This window comes from Canis aureus, chromosome 2 (genome assembly GCF_053574225.1).
Source record: "Canis aureus isolate CA01 chromosome 2, VMU_Caureus_v.1.0, whole genome shotgun sequence".
NCBI classification, from domain to species: Eukaryota; Metazoa; Chordata; class Mammalia; order Carnivora; family Canidae; genus Canis; species Canis aureus.
In genome coordinates, this window is record NC_135612.1 from 30,789,345 (window position 1) to 30,813,150 (window position 23,806).

At 45.6% G+C, this 23,806-nt stretch overlaps 1 protein-coding gene and 1 long non-coding RNA gene across 2 annotated transcripts in view; both read right to left on the reverse strand.

Annotated features, from left to right (window-relative positions):
• The window catches only part of SV2C (synaptic vesicle glycoprotein 2C), a 209,213-nt gene extending 193,866 nt beyond the window's left edge, over nucleotides 1-15,347 (reverse strand). Inside the window, exon 1 of the mRNA XM_077867670.1 lies at nucleotides 15,209-15,347. The gene's annotated coding sequence lies outside the window, so the exon portion shown is untranslated. The remainder of the gene's footprint in view (nucleotides 1-15,208) is intronic.
• A 3,784-nt stretch (nucleotides 15,348-19,131) lies between these two features.
• On the reverse strand, nucleotides 19,132-23,785 carry LOC144295317 (uncharacterized). The gene is made up of 3 exons (XR_013362612.1): nucleotides 20,304-23,785; nucleotides 19,686-19,841; nucleotides 19,132-19,612 (listed from the first exon to the last, which is right to left on the reverse strand). It is a non-coding gene; the product is annotated as an uncharacterized LOC144295317 (long non-coding RNA).
• Between the last annotated feature and the right edge of the window lie 21 nt (nucleotides 23,786-23,806).

The window sequence follows — 23,806 nt, forward strand, 5'->3', positions numbered from 1 at the left end:
ATTTCCCTGACAGGGCTGTACATGTAGAGGCTTTTGACATATTTACAAAATTCAACTAAGGGTGAAAATTCACATGTGACCATCCACTCCTAATTTTATCTCTTCTGATATAAGAATTGATTATCCTGAGGAATATACAGACACAGATGCATGCTAGTCCTTAGAGAATTAAATTTGGAATTTTGCATTAAAAATTTGGCTTGGCGAAAAGAAGGAAAATCTGATATTAGACAAGATCATCATAAATTCCTTCATCATTACCAGAAGGTAGGCTGAATCCTCATGACTATAAATCCAAACGGCCTTCAGGCTGAGAACACATGCAGTGGCTCACTTGAGAAGCTGTTACACTGAGAAGCTAGGCATCCTGATTCCCAACGCTGTCAGTCAGGGACAGTGGAAACTGTTATGAAGGAATTTTGTGTTGACCTATGTCAGCCAGACCCAAAATCAATGGTTAGTTATCCTTCAAGGGAAGGAGGAAACTCCTCCAAGCAGAGAAGCAGAACGCAATCAAAAGACCCTGAGAAGAATTTAACATCATCACTGTTTCCTGAGTGAAGATATCACAACCCATCACTACCAGCAGAGGAAATGAAGAGAAGACACACACACACACACACACACACACACACACAGAATAGCCCAACACACACATACCAGCAAAGGAAAGCACTAATATGGTAAGGAGGAGGTACAGAAGTAACTTCAGAAGCATCACTGGGAGTCCCAAGAGCTCAGTCACACTTTATTGCACTTTAATTTTAGGCAAAGATAGTTCATCGTATGATTTTTTAAATTTTGAGTTACCCCATTTCAAAATCTTTTACTGAGTGAAAAAAATTTCTAAGCCAACAATTGGACATAGCATGAACTCTTATTTTCTATCCTATTTAGGAGCTTAATTATTTTTTAGATGCTTTATTAAACGCAATATGATGTTACACCAAATGTCTGATGTGGTAATCAACATAGCAACTGAGTAATATGGTAATAATAAGGGTGTGCATAAGGTCAAAAGTTGAGAGTAAATGAATTAGTTGTCTACTGCATAAAATCCCTCTGACTTTGGCTCACATCCCGTTGGTATATAATTTAGGTAGAGTTCAAATGCCTCCAAATCTTCCACGACCACTAGGTTTCACTGATCTCATCCTTAAAGGAGAATCATATCATTCTCCTGATGTTAAATAAAGCTGGAAGTTTAAGATGGCCTGTATTCCTGTCTCACAATCAATTATATTAATCACTGGCTTTTCTCCTCAGGCTTGCTGGGAAGTAGATATTAACCTTTATGGGTTTGGTGGGTGTTTTGTGGTTTTTTTTTTTTAATTCACTGACTTTGAATATAATCAAGCCTTCTTGTGCACATACACCTGTATCCCAAAAGGCAGGCCCAATCATTACATATTCAGGTTCACAGTAATGGATGTTTGCAGCTCTGCCCCAATAAATGTCCTCTGCACACCATAGATAAAGAGTGATGCCCTTATCAATACTTCAACTTTGGATTAAAAGGCACACAAATTGGATGCATTATTCACTCCTGGGTCACTCCTTCAGTGTCTTCTGGTGTATTCCTTTTGAATTACCCTTACATCAGTTTCTGTTGATAAGAAAAATATTCTTATCCTTGAACCACAGACCAAGACAAGTCATCAACCTTTCATTCTCTGTTTTGTCAGTCTCTTGTGGAAGCAAGTCAGATGGCTGCAACTCTCATACACAGAAGACGGGGAGGGGAATCCCTAGGGAACATTGTCTAGCAATGACCTCAGAGAATAACAAGAAATTGTTATTTGAAAAGAAGGGTTAGAAAGAAACCACCAGACTCTTACTGGGCATCTCCCCTAGTTATTAGAGCATCCATCTTTGAAAATATCTGTTTCTTGAGTCCTCTACGCTTGCCCTGTCCTTAGCCATCACTAATCAAGATTAGAGCAGCATGTCGCTGCCCAAGTTTCCACACTGCTTGTGTTTTGGGTGAACCCTGGAAGTAGAATTACAATAAAGGCTTGTATATTTCCTACAGACACACTATTTCTGTAAGCAAGTCCAGCTCATACACTACCCCCTTCGCAACTACTGCTAGAGAGAGAGTAATGTGGCAATCTTCACAGAAAGATTATGCTCCTTTCAGAGACAATGACAAAATGGAAGAGCCCTCCCTGTGTTACAGATTGCCCCCTCACATCCCCAAAGATAAATCAGCTTACTACCCGTGGTACTAAAAAGTAGAATTTAGAGGAATCCAACACCACCTAGTAATAACATCCATTTTTCAGTGTCTTGTCAAATAATTTTCATAGATAAAATAACCCATCTGCAGCTAAACTTAGAATACCTATATAATGCCCTAACAGAGGAAAAGGAGAACCAGAAGAAATAATAAAATACATTTTTAAATATATAAATATTCTGGTGTAACAACTCTAAAATACAAAATGAAGACATGAAACCCTTGTTTCTAAATGTACAATCAGCATGAATGTAACAAACACCCATGGAGGCAAATAGTACTTATTAGCAATTTAAACATCATAACTAGTGTGTGTTACCACTGGTGACATGACTGTTGGAAATGATGAGCAACACTTGGTAAGATTTTAAATAAAACAAAGTACAGTCTTCCCTTGATTTATTTATAAGTTGTTTCCTTCAAGGAAAATATGTTACATATGAAAATTATGCAAAAATACTTGTATTTAACAGTAGTTCTAGACTTAAATTATTAGAAATGAAATTTTCACTTGAATGGATGTCTAATAGGACATGGGTAAATTATGCAGTGTGTGAGACAATGCTTTGTTATGTGGAACTGTCCTATGTATTATATGTTTTTGGAACATGGGCTGAAATGACATGCACGGGGCTTTGAGCCTAGGTTTAAGTGTCCATCCACTTTTCTTGTATTTCTATCATCTCCATGCAAAATATATGAACTGGGTAGCCAATTATTCCAAGTAGGATTAAAGACCTGAATCTAATCTGTAATTTGGAGAAAATCTAGCAAAGCTCAATGTAAATTAGTCTTCCAATCCACAGATGCATGGGCAAAAAGAAATTGCTTTAGGTTACTAACTTTTGGAGTAGCCAGTTAGGCACCACGATGTAGCAATAAACGTCTGATGTATCGGATGAGATTTTCTTTTTTTTTCCCTCCCAGCATAACACAGGCAAGTATGGTTAAAGGGAGAATAGAAAAATCAGTAAGAAATTCATGACGTTGGACAGGGAATGGATGGATATTATGAAAAAGAAGGAATGGGTGGGATCTAGGGAGAAGTTAGAAGTTAAACAGCACTATAAAACAAACAATGCTAAGTCACTAGCTCTATGAGTTGCCGGGGTATAGAGAAGCCCTGCAACAAACCATGACAGTGTGTATTTCATGAGCTTGCTCCTCCACAACCAACTTAAAGGATGGAATCTGCAACGTCTGCCATAGTCTGACAGATCCATGTAAAGACAGGCAAAGATATAATAAGACTTGAATAAGGTTCACAGGTTTTCACAAAATAAAACCCTTGTCATCCAGTGTGGTCCTGGCACAAAAACAGACACATAGATCAATGGAACAGAATAGAGAATCCAGAAGTGGACCCTCAACTTTATGGTCAACTAATATTTGACAAAGGAGGAAAAACTATCCACTGGAAGAAAGACAGTCTCTTCAGTAAATGGTGCTGGAAAAATTGGACATCCACATGCAGAAGAAGGAAACTAGACCACTCTCTTTCACCATACACAAAGATAAACTCAAAATGGATGAAAGATCTAAATGTGAGACAAGATTCCATCAAAATCCTACAGGAGAACACAGGCAACACCCTTTTTGAACTTGGCCACAGTAACTTCTTGCAAGACACATCCACGAAGGCAAAAGAAACAAAAGCAAAAATGAACTATTGGGACTTCATCAAGATAAGAAGCTTTTGCACAGCAAAGGATACAGTCAACAAAACTCAAAGACAACCTACAGAATGGGAGAAGACATTTGCAAATAACGTATCAGATAAAGGGCTAGTTTCCAAGATCTATAAAGAACTTATTAAACTCAACACCAAAGAAACAAACAATCCAATCATGAAATGGGCAAAAGACATGAACAGAAATCTCACAGAGGAAGACATAGACATGGCCAACAAGCACATGAGAAAATGCTCTGCATCACTTGCCATCAGGGAAATACAAATCAAAACCACAATGAGATCCCACCTCACACCAGTGAGATTGGGGAAAATTAACAAGGCAGGACCACAAATATTGGAGAGGATGCAGAGAAAAGGGAACCCTTTTACACTGTTGGTGGGAATGTGAACTGGTGCAGCCACTCTGGAAAACTGTGTGGAGGGTCCTCAAAGAGTTAAAAATAGAGCTGCCCTATGACCCAGCAATTGCACTGTTGGGGATTTACCCCAAAGATACAGATGCAATGAAACGCCAGGACACCTGCCCGCCCCCCCACCAATGTTTCTAGCAGCAATGTCCACAATAGCCAAACTGTGGAAGGAGCCTCAGTGTCCATCGAAAGATGAATGGATAAAGAAGATGTGGTTTATGTATACAATGGAATATTACTCAGCCATTAGAAATGACAAATACCCACCATTTGCTTCAATGTGGATGGAACTGGAGGGTATTATGCTGAGTGAAATGAGTCAATCGGAGAAGGACAAACATTATATGTTCTCATTCATTTGGGGAATATAAATAATAGTGAAAGGGAATAGAATGGAAGGGAGAAGAAATGGGTAGGAAATATCAGAAAGGGAGACAGAACATAAAGACTCCTAACTCTGGGAAATGAACTAGGGGTGGTGGAAGGGGAGGAGGGCGAGGGGTGGGGGTGAACGGGTGATGGGCATTGAGGGGGGCACTTGACGGGATGAGCACTGGGTGTTATTCTGTATGTTGGCAAATTGAACACCAATAAAAAAATAAATTTATTATTAAAAAAAACCTTGTCATCAAAATTCAAATCATGGTTCATTTATCTGTTCAGATTACAAACACATATACATTAAATAACCAGTAGATCCACAGTAAACCCATGAGTAATTCATTTTTATCGACACTTGCTTTCAAAGAAACTGGAATCCTCTATAAACCTGCCTATCATACAGATGTTTGTAAAAGTAACTAAATATATGTCATTCTATCTAGTTACTAATGTTCTGATATTTTGAGGGCTGGTTTAATGGCAAATAAAAGAAATAATGAGTTTAAAAGTTTGCAAATAACCAGAGGCAATGATTCCACATTCTAATGAGATAGGAATACATTTTAAATAATTCATATACATTTTTAAATGATCTACAGATAATGCCACATTACTTTGAAGTTTCTTTTTTTTAAGATTTTATTTATTTATTCATGAGAGACACACAGAGAGAGAGAGAGAGAGAGAGAGAGAGGCAGAGACACAGGCAGAGGGAGAAGCAGGTTCCATGCAGGGAGCCTGATGTGGGACTCGATCCCGGGTCTCCAGGATCAGGCTCTGGTCCAAACTGCTGAGCCACCCAGGAATCCCGACTCTGAAGTTTCTAGAATCTATATACAAAATTGACTGAACTAAGTATCCAAAGCAATGAAGAAAATACAATTAAATACAAGAATCACAGAGTTCACAAAATAAAAACCAGTGATCTTAAATAACTATGCATTATATTTGACAACCTGGATTAAAATTGACAAATTTCTTTTTTTTTAAAACACAGCTTACTAAAATTGACATAGGAAGAAATAAAATTCTTGGCCTTTATTAAAAATAAATTATTTTGTGATGAATCAGAGACTTAAGAGCATTGGTTGAAATTCTATACACATTCATAAAAGATTTTAGCCAATCATAAACAAGGAAACTTATCCAATCTGATAAAAGTGGAGGTCAAATGACAGAATTGCTCATGAGGGACTTAGACTCAAGTCATAAGTGGAACCCAGAAGAGTGGGGGACTGTTTTCTCCTCCTGGCATTGTGTGGACTGAGAGTTTGGCCGCCTGGAGGTAGCAGCCTGTCTGGGAATGGTCATGATGCTCTGACCATCAACAGTGAGGAGGCTCTGACAAGCAGTTTCCCAGACACTGGGCATGAAAAAAATAGGCATCTGAGCAGGACAAGGAGAACTGTTAGGCACCTCCAGAAGGAGGCTATGACTAGCAGACACACAAAAAGTGCTTCTAGAATACTAGAATCCCTGTCATGGTCTGGGTGTTGGTTAAAGAGATGTGTTCACTTTGTGAAAGTCAACTCAGCTACACCTTTTTTAACATGTACACTTTTTATCTCTGTATATTATACTTCCATGAAAAAGGCTTAATAAATATTTAACGTGTTCAGCCCTGATGTGTCCAGCACTTGGGAGTTATAAAGATCTCAGTGACTTGGCCTCTTCCCCTTAAGGCTCAAGGGACTCAGAATCTAGTGGGGAAACGTGTAGAGAGCCACAACATCAAAGTGTGAGAAGCACTATGATGGTGGTGGCTGCAAGGGGGTTGGGGGAAACAAAGGAGCCCAAATTCTGCTGTGGTGGTGTGTGAGGTTTTAAGCTGGGGTTTGACAGGCAGGTAGGGGCCTTTCCCCTGAGTGAGCATATGCTGAGAGTGGGGGGGGCGGGAGGAAGAGTGTTGGGAGGGAGAACATTGCAGACCAATGGAAGAGAAGATAAAAATTGTCCATCTCCAATCTCCTCAAGTCCACAGCCATAGGATGAAAAATGTCCCTAAAAGCAAAACATTCTGAGTAGCAATACAGGCTTTTGACAGCCACTAGACATATAAGATTTATTGAGAACAGAGATGGGAGATGGAGAAGAGATCCTGGACTTTAACAACCTAAGTCAGCAATGCACAGTTCTTCTCAGGGTCCGCTGTACTGGATGTTTATAGGTGAGTTCCTTTCTTTTTCATTCAAAATGAAAACAGCTTTATTGAGCACCACAATAATTTATGTTCTTACAACCTCAATTACCTTCCAGAGCTGTGAGCTAAAAAAATATCCATGGGAAAAACTGGCATGGCATTTTAGCCACTAAAACATTCATATCTACACATATTGAGAAACATCATCACATAGGCAACTTGAAACTAATTTTTACCAAATTTACTAATGCCTTAATTATAAAAGTAGTATGCAATTATTGTTGAAAACTCAAATAATTCAGAAATATGTAAGGTAAATAGTGTCAGGTCCTCTCCATCTTATCCTCAAAAGATAAGAGTTTGGTCTTTGTCCTTCCAGACTTTTTAATGTAATTTAATTTTTTAATAGAGACATATGACATATTCTGGTCAATAAATGTTGTATTTTTTTTTGTATTTTTAATTAATAACTTACCTTCAAGATATTTCCATGTCAGTACATACAATATCTGTGTAGTATTTCATTATTTAGATAAGCCATAATTGATCTGATTACCCTCTGATGGACATTTAGATTATTTTTAATTTTTTGCTACCACCAATAACATGCACAGAACATCCTGTGCAAAATTCTCCTGATTTATCTTAATATTCTGATCCTTCTGAGCATGTCTGGAAGGGAGAGACCAAGAAATCTCCCAGTGAAGAGCTCAGTCCAAGCAGAAGACAATCTGAGAGCCCCTATTTATGGTGTTAAGATAATGGGCTAGAGTCGGAAGGGACAAATGATTGTGAATACAGGATGTTGTGTCGCTTGAAGTGATTCTCACCAGCCCCAAACATTCATACATCCCCTAAACTCTCTAGGGACAGTAAGAGCACACAGTAGCACAGGGAGGTTCTACAATACTGGAGCCCGGGGCATTCTGGGCAATGGGAAGCATGCTCTAAAACACTGTGGGATGCTGCTGCAGGGAAGTAGAGGCAAGGACCACAGGAATTATCCCTGCAAGCTCAAAGAAATAGTGAAGAATCTTAGCAGCAGACTGGGAATCCACAATTGAGGTAGGAACAGAACCAGGGAAATGACTGTGGACACCAGTCTGGGTCTGCATATGTGGCCAACAGGAAACCCTGGCTGCCAATTTAGTGGGTTACTTCAAAAAATAATACTGGATACTTAAATTACTTTTGTGTTCAATACAGCTTATAATGTGTTTAGTGTGCATTAACTGGAGCATACTGTCACATGTTGAAAATAATAATAGTGTGAAGGCAAATATGAGAAAGCCCCAATGGAATTATTGGAATGTCACTTCTTAAATGCAAACACACATAAGCACAAAGATTTTTTAAAAAGAAAAAATGGCATACTTAGCATTACTAAAGAGTAATATTAAAATGAGATTTCAAAGCAAGCTAGTCAGAGCTTGAAATGACAAAGTGGGTCACCTTCTCTACCCACAGCCAAAATGCATGGCTGTTCCCTGCTGCAGAGGTTCCTATGCTGCATGACTCAGCTGGGTAACTTAAAGCAAAGAACAAACATTGCAGATATTTCTGCTAGAAAAATTTCAACCCCCACCCCCGAGATCACTATCTTGTGTGGATCTGCAGATTTAAAAACCAGAATACTGGCACAGAGTCTAAAATACATCACTAGTGTTCCTGGTGTTCCTACAAAGAAGTTTAAAGCTGCAGTCTCTCAGCAATCCCAGGAGCAGTGACAGGGAGGGAAGGTCCACGGAAATGGCCCAAGAGTAGGAGAACTAACCCTAGTTCTTTCAAAGCTCCCGATCTAGACCACACTGGATGGCTGTAATCAGGTGTAGGCCATCATGGTATACTGGAAAAGACATTGATCTTGGTTCAGTCAATTATAAGCCATGTAATGGAAAGTCACAAGTTCTCTGAGTAATGAAAGGCCTAGTGTCATTATAAAGACTATATAATAAGCTACATGCACACGCTATGTACAAACATGCATAGGTTCCCAGGATTCGCCAATAACTGACAAAAGGAAAATGTGGGGACCCTTAGCTCAAAAAATGTCAAGATGTGAGGGCAGGGCATAAACCAAACACGAGGTCTTTCTTCTAAACGTCAGGACCGGTGAGGCCATGCACATCGAAGGCCCATGAACCAGCCCTCAGTGTTATCATCCCACAGATTGGTGTTCCTTGAGAACAGGACCTCTGTGACTACACAGCTCAATCTCCAGAGTACCTTGCATTTGACAAATATTCAGGAAACATTTGACTACTTACAGGACTGCATTATAATGAAAAGGAAGCAGGGTGTCTTATATTAAGGAAGGAATCCCTTCATGTTATAAAACAAATACTGAAAAAAAAAGAAAAAAAAATAAAACAAATACTGATTAAAGAGAAAAGACATCTTTTACATTACAGTGCCTGCAAAGCAACACGTTAGGAATGTTATGTTTTCTCTATTTCTCTATTACCCTTTTCACATAATCTTAAAAGTAGATATAAAAATCATCTTTCTACAGCTGAAGAAATTAAGACTCTAAGAGATTAAGAAACTTGCCCATGGTTACACCATTTTTCTCAAACAGCTCATCCATCTGATGAAATTTACTGAGCTCTTACTATGCTCCAAGTACTGTTTTAGGCACTAGGGATAAACAGCAAGAGAAAACAATAACCTATCTCTAATTCTGTCCTTGGCCTCTTGGAGTATTAGTTCAGTCAGGATAGAAAGATAGAAATGAAACAATCTTACTTTTTAAAAAAATGGTAAAATGAGCTTTAAAAACAGAGTTTCCACATTCAGCAAATGAAAATACAGGATGCCTGGATAAATTTAAATTTCATACAAACAACAAATAACATTTTAATATAAGTATGTCCCATGTAATATATGAGACATACATAGATTATGAAATGTTTTATTAACCTGAATTCAAGTTTATGGAGTATCCCATTTTTCTCCAACAGCCTCATTTATAAAGAAAAGAACACTGTGAGAAAAGAAAGAATTTTCACCTCAGAGGGTTGGGAAGCTGCCCCAGAAAGGGAAGATGAGCGAAGGACAAAGAGCATCGGGAGTTAATACGGTGGTGGTAGGGTGAAGCGGGTGATGAGGTTGCTGTAGCAGGACAGGGCTGATGTTTGAAGGTTGCTAGGATGGGAACGGTTTGGAGGTTAAACAAAATGAAGCTACAGAAGTGAGCAGGGGCCAGACCATTCAGAGCTCTGAAGGCCATGCTAAGGTTTTCAGCCTTTCTGCTGCCAGAGCAACGTGTTGTAAATGCTGCTCCTTCTGCCTATGCCCTTCCTTCTGTGATACCATCTCCATAACTGTCTCCACAGGGTTCTTTCCAACCACCTATCTCACTCACTCGGCCCCCTGACTCCTACCACAGAACTTAGTCGTCGTTATGTCTGTCTTGCCAGTTGGAAGATGACTTCTCTGAGAGCTTCAAGTAGAGACTCAATAAATAGTGAAGAGAGCAACACAGCCTAGAGAGCTCATGTGTTCTGGGTCCCTGTCACGCTTCAAGTGCTAGTTCAAGTACTCTTGCAAGTGTAGACCACTAATGATGACATATAACTTACTTGGCAGAGCTTGATAAACAGCATATTCTGGGCTCACCCATGGAACTACTCATTTAGAATACCTAGCGTGAAGCTCAGACATCTCTATTTGAATAAGCTCCCCAGGAAAGTATGATACACAGGACTACTAAGAACCATCCAAGGATTCGGCTATACTAAGAGTCTGATTCATAATATTTTCAAAGAATAACAAATAACAAGAAAAAGCACTTTGTCTAATTAGTCATAAATCTCACTGTGCTCTTGTGTTATAAGAGGACCCAAGTGCTATGAGAAGACTAAAGCCCATTAATGTAGTTCTTAGTTTCCAGCCTTAATCATTTGCAGTACATACTGGGCACAGGAAATGATATAACAGCCATGGTGTATACTGGGTGCTCAACAGAAAGCATTCAAAATTTGTCAGGTTGAGGCACCCGTCTGGCTCAGTCAGTAGACCATGCAACTCTTGATCTTGGGGTTGTAAGTCTGAGCCCCACATTGGATATAGAGATTACTTAAAAATAACATCTTATAAGGGACACCTGGGTGGTTCAGTGGCTGAGCGTCCGCCTTCAGCTCAGGGTATGATCCCGGGGTCCTGGGACTGAGTCCTGCATAGGGCTCCCCACAGGGACCCTGCTTCTCCCTCTGCCTGTGTCTCTGCCCCTCTCTCTGTGTCTCTCATGAATAAGTAAGTAAAATATTTTAAAAATGACAACTTATAAAATAAAATAGTCATGTTAAATTCATCTGCATATCTATTTTAACTGAGATTAGCAAACTGAGATTATTATTTTTCAAATTTGGTCTTTTAAAAATGTTTCAATCCATAATCATAATGACATAATACAAAATCTAACAGATCTATTATTCTACAAAAACAGAGCCCATAGTTCCATGTATAATTACAAAATGAGTTAATAAAAAACACTTCTTATATTCTACCTATCAGCAAAGTTCAAATTTAAAATATAACCCATCAATGAATAAAGAAGATGTAGTATATATACAATGGAATATTATGCAGCCATAAAAAGAATAAAATCTTGCCATCTGCAACAACGTGGGTGGAGCTAGAGTATATAATGCTAAGTTAAATAAGTCAGTCAGAAAAAGATAAATATCATATGATTTCACTCATATGTGGAATTTAAGAAACAAAACGAATAAAGAAAAAAAGAGACAAAAAGTGGACTCTTGAATTTACAGAGTTTAATTTGAATTTACAGTCTAGTTTGTCTAGAACAAACTAGTGGTTACCAGAGGACAGGCGGGTGGAAGGTGAGTGAAAGGTGATGGAGACAAAGAGCACACTTATCATGAGGAGACTGAGTAACGTATAGAACTGTTGAATCACTATATTGTACACCTGAAGCTAATATACCTTGAATATGAACTATACTGGAATTATAATTTTAAAAAATAAAATTAAATATAGCTCATCATATATTCCTGTATTTCATGGAGGGAACGAATATTAGAACCAGAAGGTACCAAACCATCCAGTCCATTGCCCTCCCTTTATTTCATCTGGTTCAATTCTTCCCACCAGGGGAACCCATGATGATACGCAACTAGTACCAAGTGTCCCTAATTACAAGGGGTGTTTGTGATAAAAATAAGTGGTGCCTTTATACACCACTAGGACCATATTTCCAGCAAGAATTAAAATAGTAACTTGACCTCCCACTGTTCTTTCATCTGTGTCAAATAAAGAAAGGAGCTCCAAAATCAATTCACCACAACATTTACACTGGTTGCTCCATAGGGCAGAATTGAAAAAGCAAAGCAAAAGCAAAGGCAATTTGGCAATATTGTGCCAAAACCACACACAGACAGGGGACTGTCTCTCTTAGGTTTACTGCAGACCTGACCTAGATGAGTTCGTGTTAAGTGTGCACAAGGATATACTATTGTGAACCGTGGGTCAGACAAAAGGCACCGCAACACGGAGAAGCAGCACGGCTGCAGGGTAGGCTGTCCCCTGAGACAGCCGCACAGGATTCAAAGGGTGTCCTAACTTTAACCATTCATAGACTACCTGCCACCGTGTAGGAGGAGCGACGCTGAGTGGTAGCAAGGCAGTTTGACAAATCTGCCTTGAGTGGTCCCGTGATATCTGGCACATTATGATACCCTTTGTGGTACTCTCCTTAAGGCTGGAAACTGTACCCTGTTTTCTGAGGCACCCTCCACACTTAAGGAATATGACTGGGTTAATAATGAGAAGAATTTTTACCTAAAAGCTCTGAGGCTAGGCTGCTGCTCGCACCAGAGAAGCAACTTTGACTGTCATCAGGTCATGAAAAATGAATTTGCTTTCTCTACTACACGACCAAAAACACTCAGATGTAATCCAGAGCTTCCCCCGCCCCCCCACCTCCTCCAGACAGCAGCTTAATGGCATCTGATTCTATATAAGGCTGTTAGGAAAAGTCTATTGTCTGCATTTGCTGACATTGAAGGCTAAATTTCATTAAAGGAACAGCACTGGTGAATGTCTCCAGAATTTTTTAAAAGGTAAAACTGTTTTCTTTTTCCCTTAAAGGGACTGTGTTTCATAATCTTTTCCATTCATAGATAATTTGTAGGCACAAAGCTGAGACCATCATCTTTTGTCTTCAAAACAACTTTGTAAACATGAGACTCCTAACTCTGGGACACGAACAAGGGGTGGTGGAAGGAGAGGTGGGCGGGGGCTGGGGGTCACTGGGTGATGGGCACTGAGGGGGGCACTTGGCGGGATGAGCACTGGGTGTTATGCTATATGTTGGCAAATCGAACTCCAATAAAAAATTAAAAAAAAAAAAACTTTGTAATAAAAGCTCGTCTGAGCTCTTTTCCACATTTGCCAAATGTGGGGAATGAACCCGAGAGGGCAAGTCACTAATGCCTGGGCGGGGGGTGAGAATCTTTGTCTCTGGGCTCTCCCATGACTGCCTTCCCTCTGGCCTTGCTGCCTTCCCTCCACCTCCCCCTTCCAATCCTTCCGCCACACATCATGCAGCTTTGGACTCATTCAGCAAAGCCAAAGGAGAAGTCTATGCCCGGAGGCTTCCAGAAGGCGGGGTTCCTTCCAAAAACTAACGCGTGGATTGGGCTTTTTATTTTCTACCGGGAAGCGCTCTCAGCACACATTTCGTGGCAGGAGAGAGGCGTGCAGCGCCGGCTCCGCAGGCCCACCTGGCCGCCCCACCTGGCCGCCCCGGGCGGGCCTCCTGGCGAGGAAGGGGCCCCCCGCCGAGTCTCGGGGACCCCAGCCCCGCAGCTTTCACAGCAGACGGGTCCCGGGCGCGAGGCCCTTCGGGGCGTGCCGAGAGAGCTGGCGGCCCGGGAGACCCACGCAGGCTCTGCTCCGGGATAAGACCGGGAATTCGGCTGGAGCCGCCAGCCAGGCGCTCAGGAGGGGACGCGGCCGAGGCCATCGCGGCGCCCCTGCGGGGGCGGCTGACACGGCGCCCCGCTGCTGCGCACTGCGGAGCACCGCGCGGCCGCCCCCGGACCCCCCCCCCGGGCTTCCCCCGGAGCCCCCGGGCCTCCCTCGGGCCCCCCCCCCGGGCTTCCCCCGGACCGCCCCCCCCAGCACCGCGCGGCCGCCCCCGGACCCCCCCCCCGGCCTCCCCCGGGCCCCCCCCGCGGAGCACCTCGCTGCCTCCCCCGGACCCCCCCCCGGCCTCCCCCGGGACCCCCCCGCGGAGCACCTCGCGGCCTCCCCCGGGCTTCCCCCGGGCCCCCCCCCGCGGAGTACCTCGCGGCCTCCCCCGGACCGCCCCCCTCGGCTTCCCCCGGACCTCCGGCCTCCCTCGGGCCCCCCCAACGGCCTCCCCCGGACCCCCCCCCGGAGCACCGCGCGGCCGCCCCCGGACCCCTCCCCGGGCTTCCCCCGGACCCCCCCGGCCTGCCCCGGGCCACCCCGCGGAGCACCGCGCGGCCGCCCCCGGCCTCCCCGCCACCCGCAGCCCCTGACGCACGCGCGCCCCGACCCCCGCCGCCCCGCCCCGCCCCGCACTCGGGCCCACGCAGCGGTGACGCGAGCGCCCCTCCCGCCGCCGCCCCCCGTGACTCCCCCCCGCGCCGCCCGCGGGCGCCCCAGGTGCCGGGGTTGTGCGCCGGCCGGGGGCGCCGCTGCCCAAGTCCGTCAGCGCGCTGCGCATCCCGCAGGACGGCCGCGAGCCGCAGGGCCCAGCCGCAGAGCCCGGGCGGAGCGGGAGCGGCCGACGGCCCCGAGGGACGCGGGGGCGCTCGGCGGGAGGGAGCCGCGGGTCCCGGGGCGGCCCGGCCACGGGACTCCCGGTGCTCCGCCCCCGGCCCCGGCCCCGGCCCGCGCACACCCCGGACGCGGCCCCGCGGACGCGCGACGGCCCCTGACCCCGGGGTGTCGGTCGGGCTGGCTGGGCGCGGGGCCGCCCGCCTCTGCTCCCCACCGGCCGCGCGCCCGCAGCGGGATCCAGCCCGGGAGCTGAGCCCGCAGCTGCGGCGCGGACGCCGGTCGCACGCCCGGCGGGGCTGGAGCGGCTCGAAGGGACTCCGGCCCCGGCTCCCGTGCGACCGCGGCCGCCGAGCACCCGGGAGGGCCCCCGGGCCCCGCTCTGCTTCACCCCGACCTCCCGGTCCCGCCCCAGCAAGCGCCCGCGGGCCCCGCCAGGCGCCTGCAGCCGCCTCCTCGGGGCACGCGGGCGAACGTGCGCTCCACGAGGCTGCGGAAGTTCCCGCCGGGCGCCCGGCTCCCGGCTCCCGGCTCCCGGCTCCCCGCCCCGCACGGCCGCCGCGGGCCCCACTCACCGCTCCCGCCGCCGGGATCCCGGCCCCGCTCGCTCCCCGGGCCGCCTCCGTCCGCCCCTCTCGCCGGCAGCGCGCGGACTGGCGACTCCGCCGAGCGTGTCAGCGGCGAAGGGAGGGGCGGGAAAGTGCTCGGGCGGGCGCGCCGCGGCCCCCCCGCCCGCTCCCGCCCCCGCCCCCGCCGTGCTGCAGTGCCGGCCGCCGCGGGGCGGGAGTCGGGGCGCCGCGCGGGGGGGCGGGGGGCGGGCCGACGGGCCCGGGGGGGCATGGGGGGCGAGAGGCGGGCCCGGGGGGTATGGGGGCGGGGGGGCAGGGGCGGGCCCGGGGGGCGTGGGGGCGGGGACGGGTCCGGGGGCGCATGGCAGGACGGGCCGACGGGCCCGGGGGGGCCGGGAGGGGGGGACTGCAGACCCCACCAGTGGCCAGGACCCTCGGAAGACTCAGCGGGGGGTTCCTTAACTGGTCCCTAGCTGTAACTCTGCGTGCGCCTGGGGGCGGCGCCCCACCGTGGCCCCGCGACACCACCGGGAGTCCTGCGCGCTGACCTCGCGGTCGCCCGGCACCCAGGTTTGCCCCCTCCGGGCCCGGGCCGACCCGACCCGTGGACGCCAGCGGGCTCCGCGGCGCACCTGGCCGCCGAGCTGACCAGCCACCCCCCTCCCGTCCACACTGGCAGACGAGTCGAGTGGACACGTGGGGAGCAAACTTTGCTGGGCGTCTGAGGGCTCCCTAGGGCCAGGTGCGCCCAGACAGCGGATCCACAGGCGGACAGGGCAGGTGGCTCTTTTAGGGGGAACTATTGAATATCTAAAAAGGGGAGGGAGGCTCCGTGATTTTGTCTCCCCCCTCGAGGCCCCGGCTGAGCTCCCCCAGTGGAGGCGGCTGGCAGAAGCGGGCTCTCGGCGCCGCCCTCCCTCCCCCCCCCCCCCCGCGTGCTGCCACCCGGGTGCCGCGAGGAGCCGGCGTCCCCAGGTCGCTCCGAGGCGCCCGCGCGGGCCGGGCGGGGCCGGGGCGGCCGGGCGGCAGGTGTCGCCCCGAGACGCGCTCCCGCCGTGGGGACCCGAAGCCGACCCAGCGCAGCGCCGGGGCGCGGGGCAGCGGGGGCCGCGCACAGGCACACGCGCACAGCTTTTCGGCCGGTGTGCCCTGACCGTGTAAATACGCCTGGATGGGTGAACGGATCAGCGTGTAGATGGAAATACGACTTTACGCGCACTTGCGCGGCGGAGAAGAGCTACGGGGCCGCTCAGGCGGCCTCCCGCCCAGAGAAGCGGGTCGGGAAGGAGGCGGTTCGGTTCCGCGCGGTGTCGGAACGTGAGCTCCCTGGCTTGCTCTGTGTCACTCTGCGGGATACCTGTGGAGAGAGGAAGATAGAAACAGTCCTTGCCTGTAATTTCCCCTTGTCGCCATTTCAGGCACTCCTGAACTCTAAGTTATGATCCCCCCCCCCCCCCCAACGTCCTGTTGAACCTACACCTGCTTTACTACATCGGCCTTTGAAAACCTGCTTGGGGCTTGTTTCGATGAAAGGCTTTGCAGTTTGCAACTATATGTAGTGCCCTAAGGTGAAGGTGGACAGGGAACATGAAAATTAGGGAACATGCTTATTTGCATTTCATCGATCCCTCTGCATAAGCAAATTATTTAAATTGAATAATTATTTAGGCTAAAATTATTGTGCTGTTACATTGAGAAGAGAAATATATCCCATAGGAATGCCTACAAATCTAGCATTGGAAATGAAATTGAGAAATTTTAAAAAAATCATAAATCTTATCCAGATTGCCTGCATATTACATATGAAACTTTGTGCTTTCAGCTGCAAAATATGCCGGTGATCCACTGCGTTCCCAAATGGACAGACACCCTCCTGAGAACCTTCCCCCCAAATGTCACATGACAATGGATTATTTCTCCAACAAGAGAAGTTCAGAAAACCACAAATGATCAATGTGCCCTGTGCTATGCTCTCTTTTGCTTCAATCATTTCCTTGTGCTGTCCATGGAATATACTTTAAAAAGTATATAAATTTTTCTAGCTGCCAAGTTTCCATGTCTTGATGCACTTGAAGATAACAGCTCCTACAGGAAAATTCCCGATTGTGTATTTTTGAGAAACGTCTGATTTTTTAAGACCGGCTTGTGTTGGAGGAGGGTATTTTAAGGCTGTACCTTTGGAGGACAACAAATATTTTGTCATGATGATGGGACACATAGATTCTTCAGCCTGCCCACCAAAACCGCTCTCATTTTAGGGTCCTAAAAACACTTGTCTTATAGGAGCTGATGGAGGGTAAAGGGTACACCTGCACTGTTCCCACAAAATCCTAGAGCTCTGATGTCACTACCCTCCTACCAATCTGGAATTCTATTCCACAGTGCAGAATCTGCTGAGCATGGTTGGAAAATAAGCCATTAAACACACCTATGGAGCATCAAAGATGTGTCTTCACATCTGCTAAGTACAGATGCTGTAGTGATTACATTTGATAACATACACGAGAAGCACAGCCTAGCACATAGTGGGCGTAGATTAAATGCTAATGCCCCACCCCTTCTAGTAGCCAGAGTGAGGTTTTCCCAAGTTTGTGCCTCCGAGTGCTAGTCCTATGTTTCTGCAAGCTCAGGGTAACTGGCAGCAGGCTTCCAGAACAGAGACCTCAAGGGAGCCTCATACACTTGACCAAGGCTACACAGCTCCAGTTTTCCTCACCTTCATCATCAAGGGTTAATAAGGAGGCCGACACCCTTCTCACCCCTAATGCTCACAGCCTCCCCAACACTCTATATCTTGAGTCAGTCAACGTTAATCTCATGAAGCCCTTAATGCCTATTTATGTGGGTTACCACAAGCAGCTGGGGAATCTCAAGCGCATTTCTTATCTCTTGCATTTTAACACTCATAAGACTGAACACATCCTACATGTCCCTTTCTCCCTATCCAGCTCCTGAAACCTCCTGTTTTGGCCTTCTGGAAGGCACATTCCACCATTAGCAAAATGCCCTATGTCTTCAGCCTCATCTCCGAAGGTTCCCTTCACTTCCTGCTCTAATGGAAGCCTGATTCTCTCCCTAGAGAGGCTGCTTCCACACCCCTGGCAAATGATGGCTGGTTTTTCCCTCTCCAGCTCTTGTATCACTCTATCAGGAGATAAGAAGGTAGTGTCTTGTTCCTCGGTGCTGCTTCCAGGACATTGTTCATTGCTTCTCACTAAAACCTATAGCTTTGGATCTTACTTCTTTGGGTTGATTTATACTGTTGCTGCTATGCTCAGACCTCCACAGCACCCTGCACCTTTCCCGACAATATTAGCTCCTAATTCAAGGTCACTTCCTAAACAGTAACCCTACCTTAATCCTCACAAATTTAATGCACATGAAGATTTCATTGCAACCAGCACTACCCTTAGTCCTAAGCAAGAAGGGTTCTGCACCTGGACTTTAGAATGCCTTATTAAAACATTTTAAGTCCCCCTTTGGTGGCTGTGTTTGCAGCCCCAAATTTCCCTGAAACTATGAATTCAGTTTAACTTTGGGCTGGTAATTTCCCAGTACTGTGGCAGAAGAAAATACTTTCTGGAAGAGCTCTCCTTTATCCTAGACTTCAAAAAATATTCCCTCAAGTAAGCTTTTAAAGAAATCTAGAAAATGAAGCACACAAAACAACTAAACACACAAGGAAGGACGACACCATGAAGAAGAGTCAGCAGATATAACAGAAGAAACATCAGTCCTTCCTCAAGAAAAAAACTTCAGGTGTTGGAATTACTAGTCACGATTCTTTCTTTACTTGAAGAAAATTAGAGACAAGTTTATAAATATTTGCAGGTGATAGGAAACTATAAGGAATAACCAACCATATTTGAAAAGGTACCAAATCAACCTATCCAACTCTACTGGTTGTCTTACCAACATCAAATCCAGCTTCCACACACATATAACACACCTTCCTCCCTCCTTAAAGAACCTTGATTTTATTTAGGGATCAGTCTTTTTTTTATTATTGTACCATATATTTAACAAAATTATTTTACACAGAATGCTAAGAGCACATTTCTTCATATTTTACAGAAGGGCTTGAAATTCATGTCATTGCAGTACCAAATCTAACTCCTAACTAGATTGATTACATTTTGTTTAGAGTTTAAAGCCTTAATGTCAATAATCATTATTATGATTAATAATAATTACTGACTGCAAAATATATTCAAGAAATAATGAATTAAGTTTAATTCAATCTCATATGCCCTGAGGGAGGTGCAGTATTTGGAGGAGTATTTGCTATGTCCAAATAATGTCCTCTTTGGAACTTCTGTGACTGCAGGGTTGTGAATTATCAGTCCCTTCCCTTGCTGCCAGACATCATGCTATCAATCTCCTTTACTCCCTGGCAGGGTCTTTTAAGATCTATGAAAAAACAATTATAAGATATAAGTGTATGCCTTTCTTTCTAGCTTCTGGGTAGACTTCTTTTACTCACAGCTGAACACATTCTTACACGTACATTATCCACAAACTCTAAAAAGAGTATCTGGTACATAGTAGATTCTCCACAAATGTCTACTGATTTAAACCGAGCTGTGTGTTGAGTTCATTTCCGCTGAGAAAACAAGAAGGATGTCTTCATCTGTTGGTCCTGAAATCATAGAAGGTGTTTGGCAAATATTTTCTTAAAGCCAGAATGGCTTCAGGATCTTAGTAAGCAAAAGGAAAGCTTTTAGGGTCCAGATGGAAGGCTGAAAATGAAAAAAAAAAAAAAAAAAAGAAGCTCAGTGAAAACTCAGATTCTGGAAGAATCCTTCTGCTCAAACTGCCAGGGAAGAAACTGCACCAGACAGGGTCAGGAAACAAGAATCTGAAGAGGTCTCTAGCTTCCACTGGTGGCTCAGAGGGAAAGGTAACATGTCACTTGGGAGTCTGTGCTCGGGCAGAGATGGGGAAGGGAGTAGAAATATCGACAAGAGATACTCGTTGGCAAAAAAGAAGCAGAATTTCATGTCTGGAAAACTTTCCTGCTAAGAAGGAGAGAGATGAATTAAAGAAAATGAATCTGTTCAGGGCTGCACCCTGGGTGTACTCTGCGGGCCCATAATCATACCTCTCTATATAGATTGCTCCCTGTGTCTGGGTATCTAGAAGAAAGTAGATTTGTCATCCAGACCATGTCTAACCTCCGTGCGTGTGACTACTGATAAGACGCAGAAGGGGCGCCGTGTTCCTGAGGTCTCAGTTCCGGGAAGAGGAGCTCCCGACACCTGAATGGTGGCAGAGCAAACTGGAGCCACCTCACGCGACATGTGGTGCCTGGCCATTAGTTTAGAGATGCCCGGGAGAAAGCACGGCTGTGGGTAGGCGTCTCACTTGCTCCAGTCTCTCGATGACCGGGTCGGGTCTCTGAGTAAAGTGTAAATGCCTCGGCCTGCTCACAAGGGAAGCATTGAATCACCAGGTGGCCGGGATGGGATGACTTGGCCGTTCTCTGACCTCAGCCATCCCATCCCGGTGCTTGCATAGTGGGCCCGGGGAACTGTCAGTGAAGGATGGCAGTTGGTAGATATGTACTGCCCCACGGAGGGACAATTCTGAGAACATTCTATACAGTCTCTCAGAGGGTTTTCGATAGGATAGTGCCCATTTGGCCATAGTGGTGACCAATTTTTTAGTCAACAAACTACTGACTTTCCTCCCTTCCTTATCTCGCTTCTTCACCTGCTTACTGTACCTCACATGATCAATTCTCTAGTAAACCACATGTAATCAAACCCTAAACCCAAACTGAGACAACCATTGTGCAAAGCCAGACATAATCAGCTCCATACTCTTGATAGCTTTTAGGTTCTACTTTGTATATGGCCTTATTACTTATCAGCTTGGTTATACACTGTCCGGCCTCATTTCCTGAAGCGCCATAGCCTTTGAAATCCCATAGACTTCTAACAATGGTTTCCATTTGAGAGGTGCTATATATATTTTGAATAATTAGTCAAACGTTTAATTAATGTTCTACATTCCTTCTTGAACTCCTCTTTCCAAAATGAGACTTATCAAGAATGTTTCTGTATGAGGGATGTGGAGCTTCAAATTTTGCAATGCCTTCTTTGGAGGGGTAATAGTACAACATCTTGAGAAACCTCCAGCATTCCTACAGTTTTAATTTGATTTAGATTAAAGCAGACAGACAGACAGACACACACACACACACACACACACACACACACCTACTTTGTGGCAAAAGTAATCTCTTTGAAATTTTTCCTGCTCTTTTTCTTTCAGTGACTTCTGTTGCTGCTCCAAGCTCTGTAATAAGTATTATGGATCATTTATATCTAAATGATTTATAGCTCAAATATGAATATTCCCATTGGGTCTCTCATATTATCACCGCCTGGATTTTCCTTTTTCACAATCTACTACAGGTTTGTTAATACATTAAATTCTATTAAATCATTTTCCTACTCAATGGAGAATTATTGTTCTCATGTTCAGAATTTTTCTTGCATGATCTTCCTGTGCCAAATTTGTGTTCTAACACTCAGCTTTCTATTTTAATAATAGACATGCTGATTTCCCCATATGATCTAACTATCATGTAGTTAGCTCTCGGAAAGTTAGGTTTATTTCTATTTTTAGCATGATCCATACATATTGGTCCTGACCAACTTTTGGGTCACAAATTGCTTTTTCTTTCAAGAGGTAGCAACATGGGGCACTTGGATGGCTCAGCGATTGAACGTCTGCCTTCAATTGGCTCAGGTCGTGATCCCGGGATCCTGGGATCGAGTCCCACATCAGAATCCCCGCAGAGAGCCTGCCTCTCCCTCCGCTTATGTCTGTGTGTATCTCTCTCTGTGTCTCATGAATAAATAAAATCTTTTTTTTAAAAGAAGAGGTAGCAACACCATGAATGTTAAGATGGAAACATTTAGTCTTAGAAGTCTAATTCATGTTTTCTCTTGCTTTACACTTAGACTAAAGCTATATATATATATTTTAACTATCCATGACTTTATTCCATCCCCAGTCCCAAGAAGAGTTCTCTGGGTGCTGTAGTAACCATTTTCTGCATAATGATGCATCTTATATGGACACTATATCTCCCTTACTAAAACTTAAGCTCATTTCTACGTGGAGTGGCAGCCCAGAATGAAGGGTTCTTTGATAACGGGGCCAGGTGGATTAGGTGAGGCTTAGGTGGATTCCCACCTCTACTACTGATGAAAACTCAAGCTCATCCCAGGCTATTATGAATTCCCAGGGAGGGAGTAGGAAGTCTCATTTTGGCGTGAGGACTAAGCCATAGGTTACCAAAAGTTCAGTGTTTGGGGCTGTGAGGTAATTGTCTGCTTTCTGACCTGCTGAGGAAGAAGCTTCTTTCCTTCCTCCCACCTCCTTTTCATTCATCCCACAAGAGGCAGAATCAGGTTACTAGGGGGTCCCTTAAAAGTATGGTGGGTTTCATCTTGTCTCTCTGACTCAACACCTCAAAGGTCACCTTAATGCCACAAAAGTCCTGTTTCCAAAAGAAGGAACTAATTTCTAAAGGCTTTCTGGGAATGTAGGTTCAGAGACCCCTTCAAAGAACAGAAGTTGCCCAGAATTTCCATTAAAGAGACTCCCAAAACACATTTCCTTAGGTTTTCCTAGAGGCAACGCAGAAAACGCACAGAAATGGGTAGACGATATCATAGATCATTGGTTCTCAGAATGTTCAGTGAAGAGATTTCCTTGGTATATCATCCTGATAGGTTAGGCTAAGAGTCACAGAACACAGAGTTTGTAAGACACCAGAGGATGGCTGCAACTTAACACACTGGCCTAATGTCACTTTGGCAAAATGGAAATTCAACAGCCACCATACGTGCACCTTTCCAGAAGAAGACAAGATTCAGACCCCCTGGGACAAAGGTCAGTGGGTACAGACAGTGGTCTTAGAGGTTGTCATGCGGAGACCTCAGAGTCCCAAAGAAGGCAGGGCTCCATATTCTTATTTACAGAGAACAAAAGGATTCTCAGCAGGAAAAATAATATTGAAGTGCCACCATCACAAGTTGCTACATGTGTTCTTGCAGAGGGCCTTGGTCCCAGGGCCAGTAGACACTCTCCTGGTAGAGCAGGCCAGAGGCACAGTTGTCTCCGTGGTGGGTACCTCCTCCTCCGTTTACCTGGAAACGTCTGCATATAAACAAGGTGCTTGCTGAAGATCCTTAGAGCAAGGGCAGCAAGTTGGCAAAACTCTGCTTAGAACACAGGCAAGTGGACAGCAGAGATGTGATAGGGGTTTGGGTTGGCGGGGTGGCTGTCGGTTAAGCATCTGCCTTTGGCTCAGGTCAGGAAGGCAAAGTCCTGAGATGGAGCCCCGCATCAGGCTTTCTCCTCAGCAGGGAGCCCGCTTCTCTCTCTGCCCTGCTCCTGCCCCCTCCACCTTCTGCCAAATAAATAGTTAAAAAAAAAAAAAAAAAAGTTCAGGTTGGTGAAATCCCCCAGAAACTCAGGGCGCTGTGCCTGGTCTCCTTTGCCAGGATGAAAGGCACGGGCTGGGGCCCTTAGGGCCCTGGGATGGTCTTAGATGTGGGGCGGGCCTGGATCCCAAGCAGGAATGGA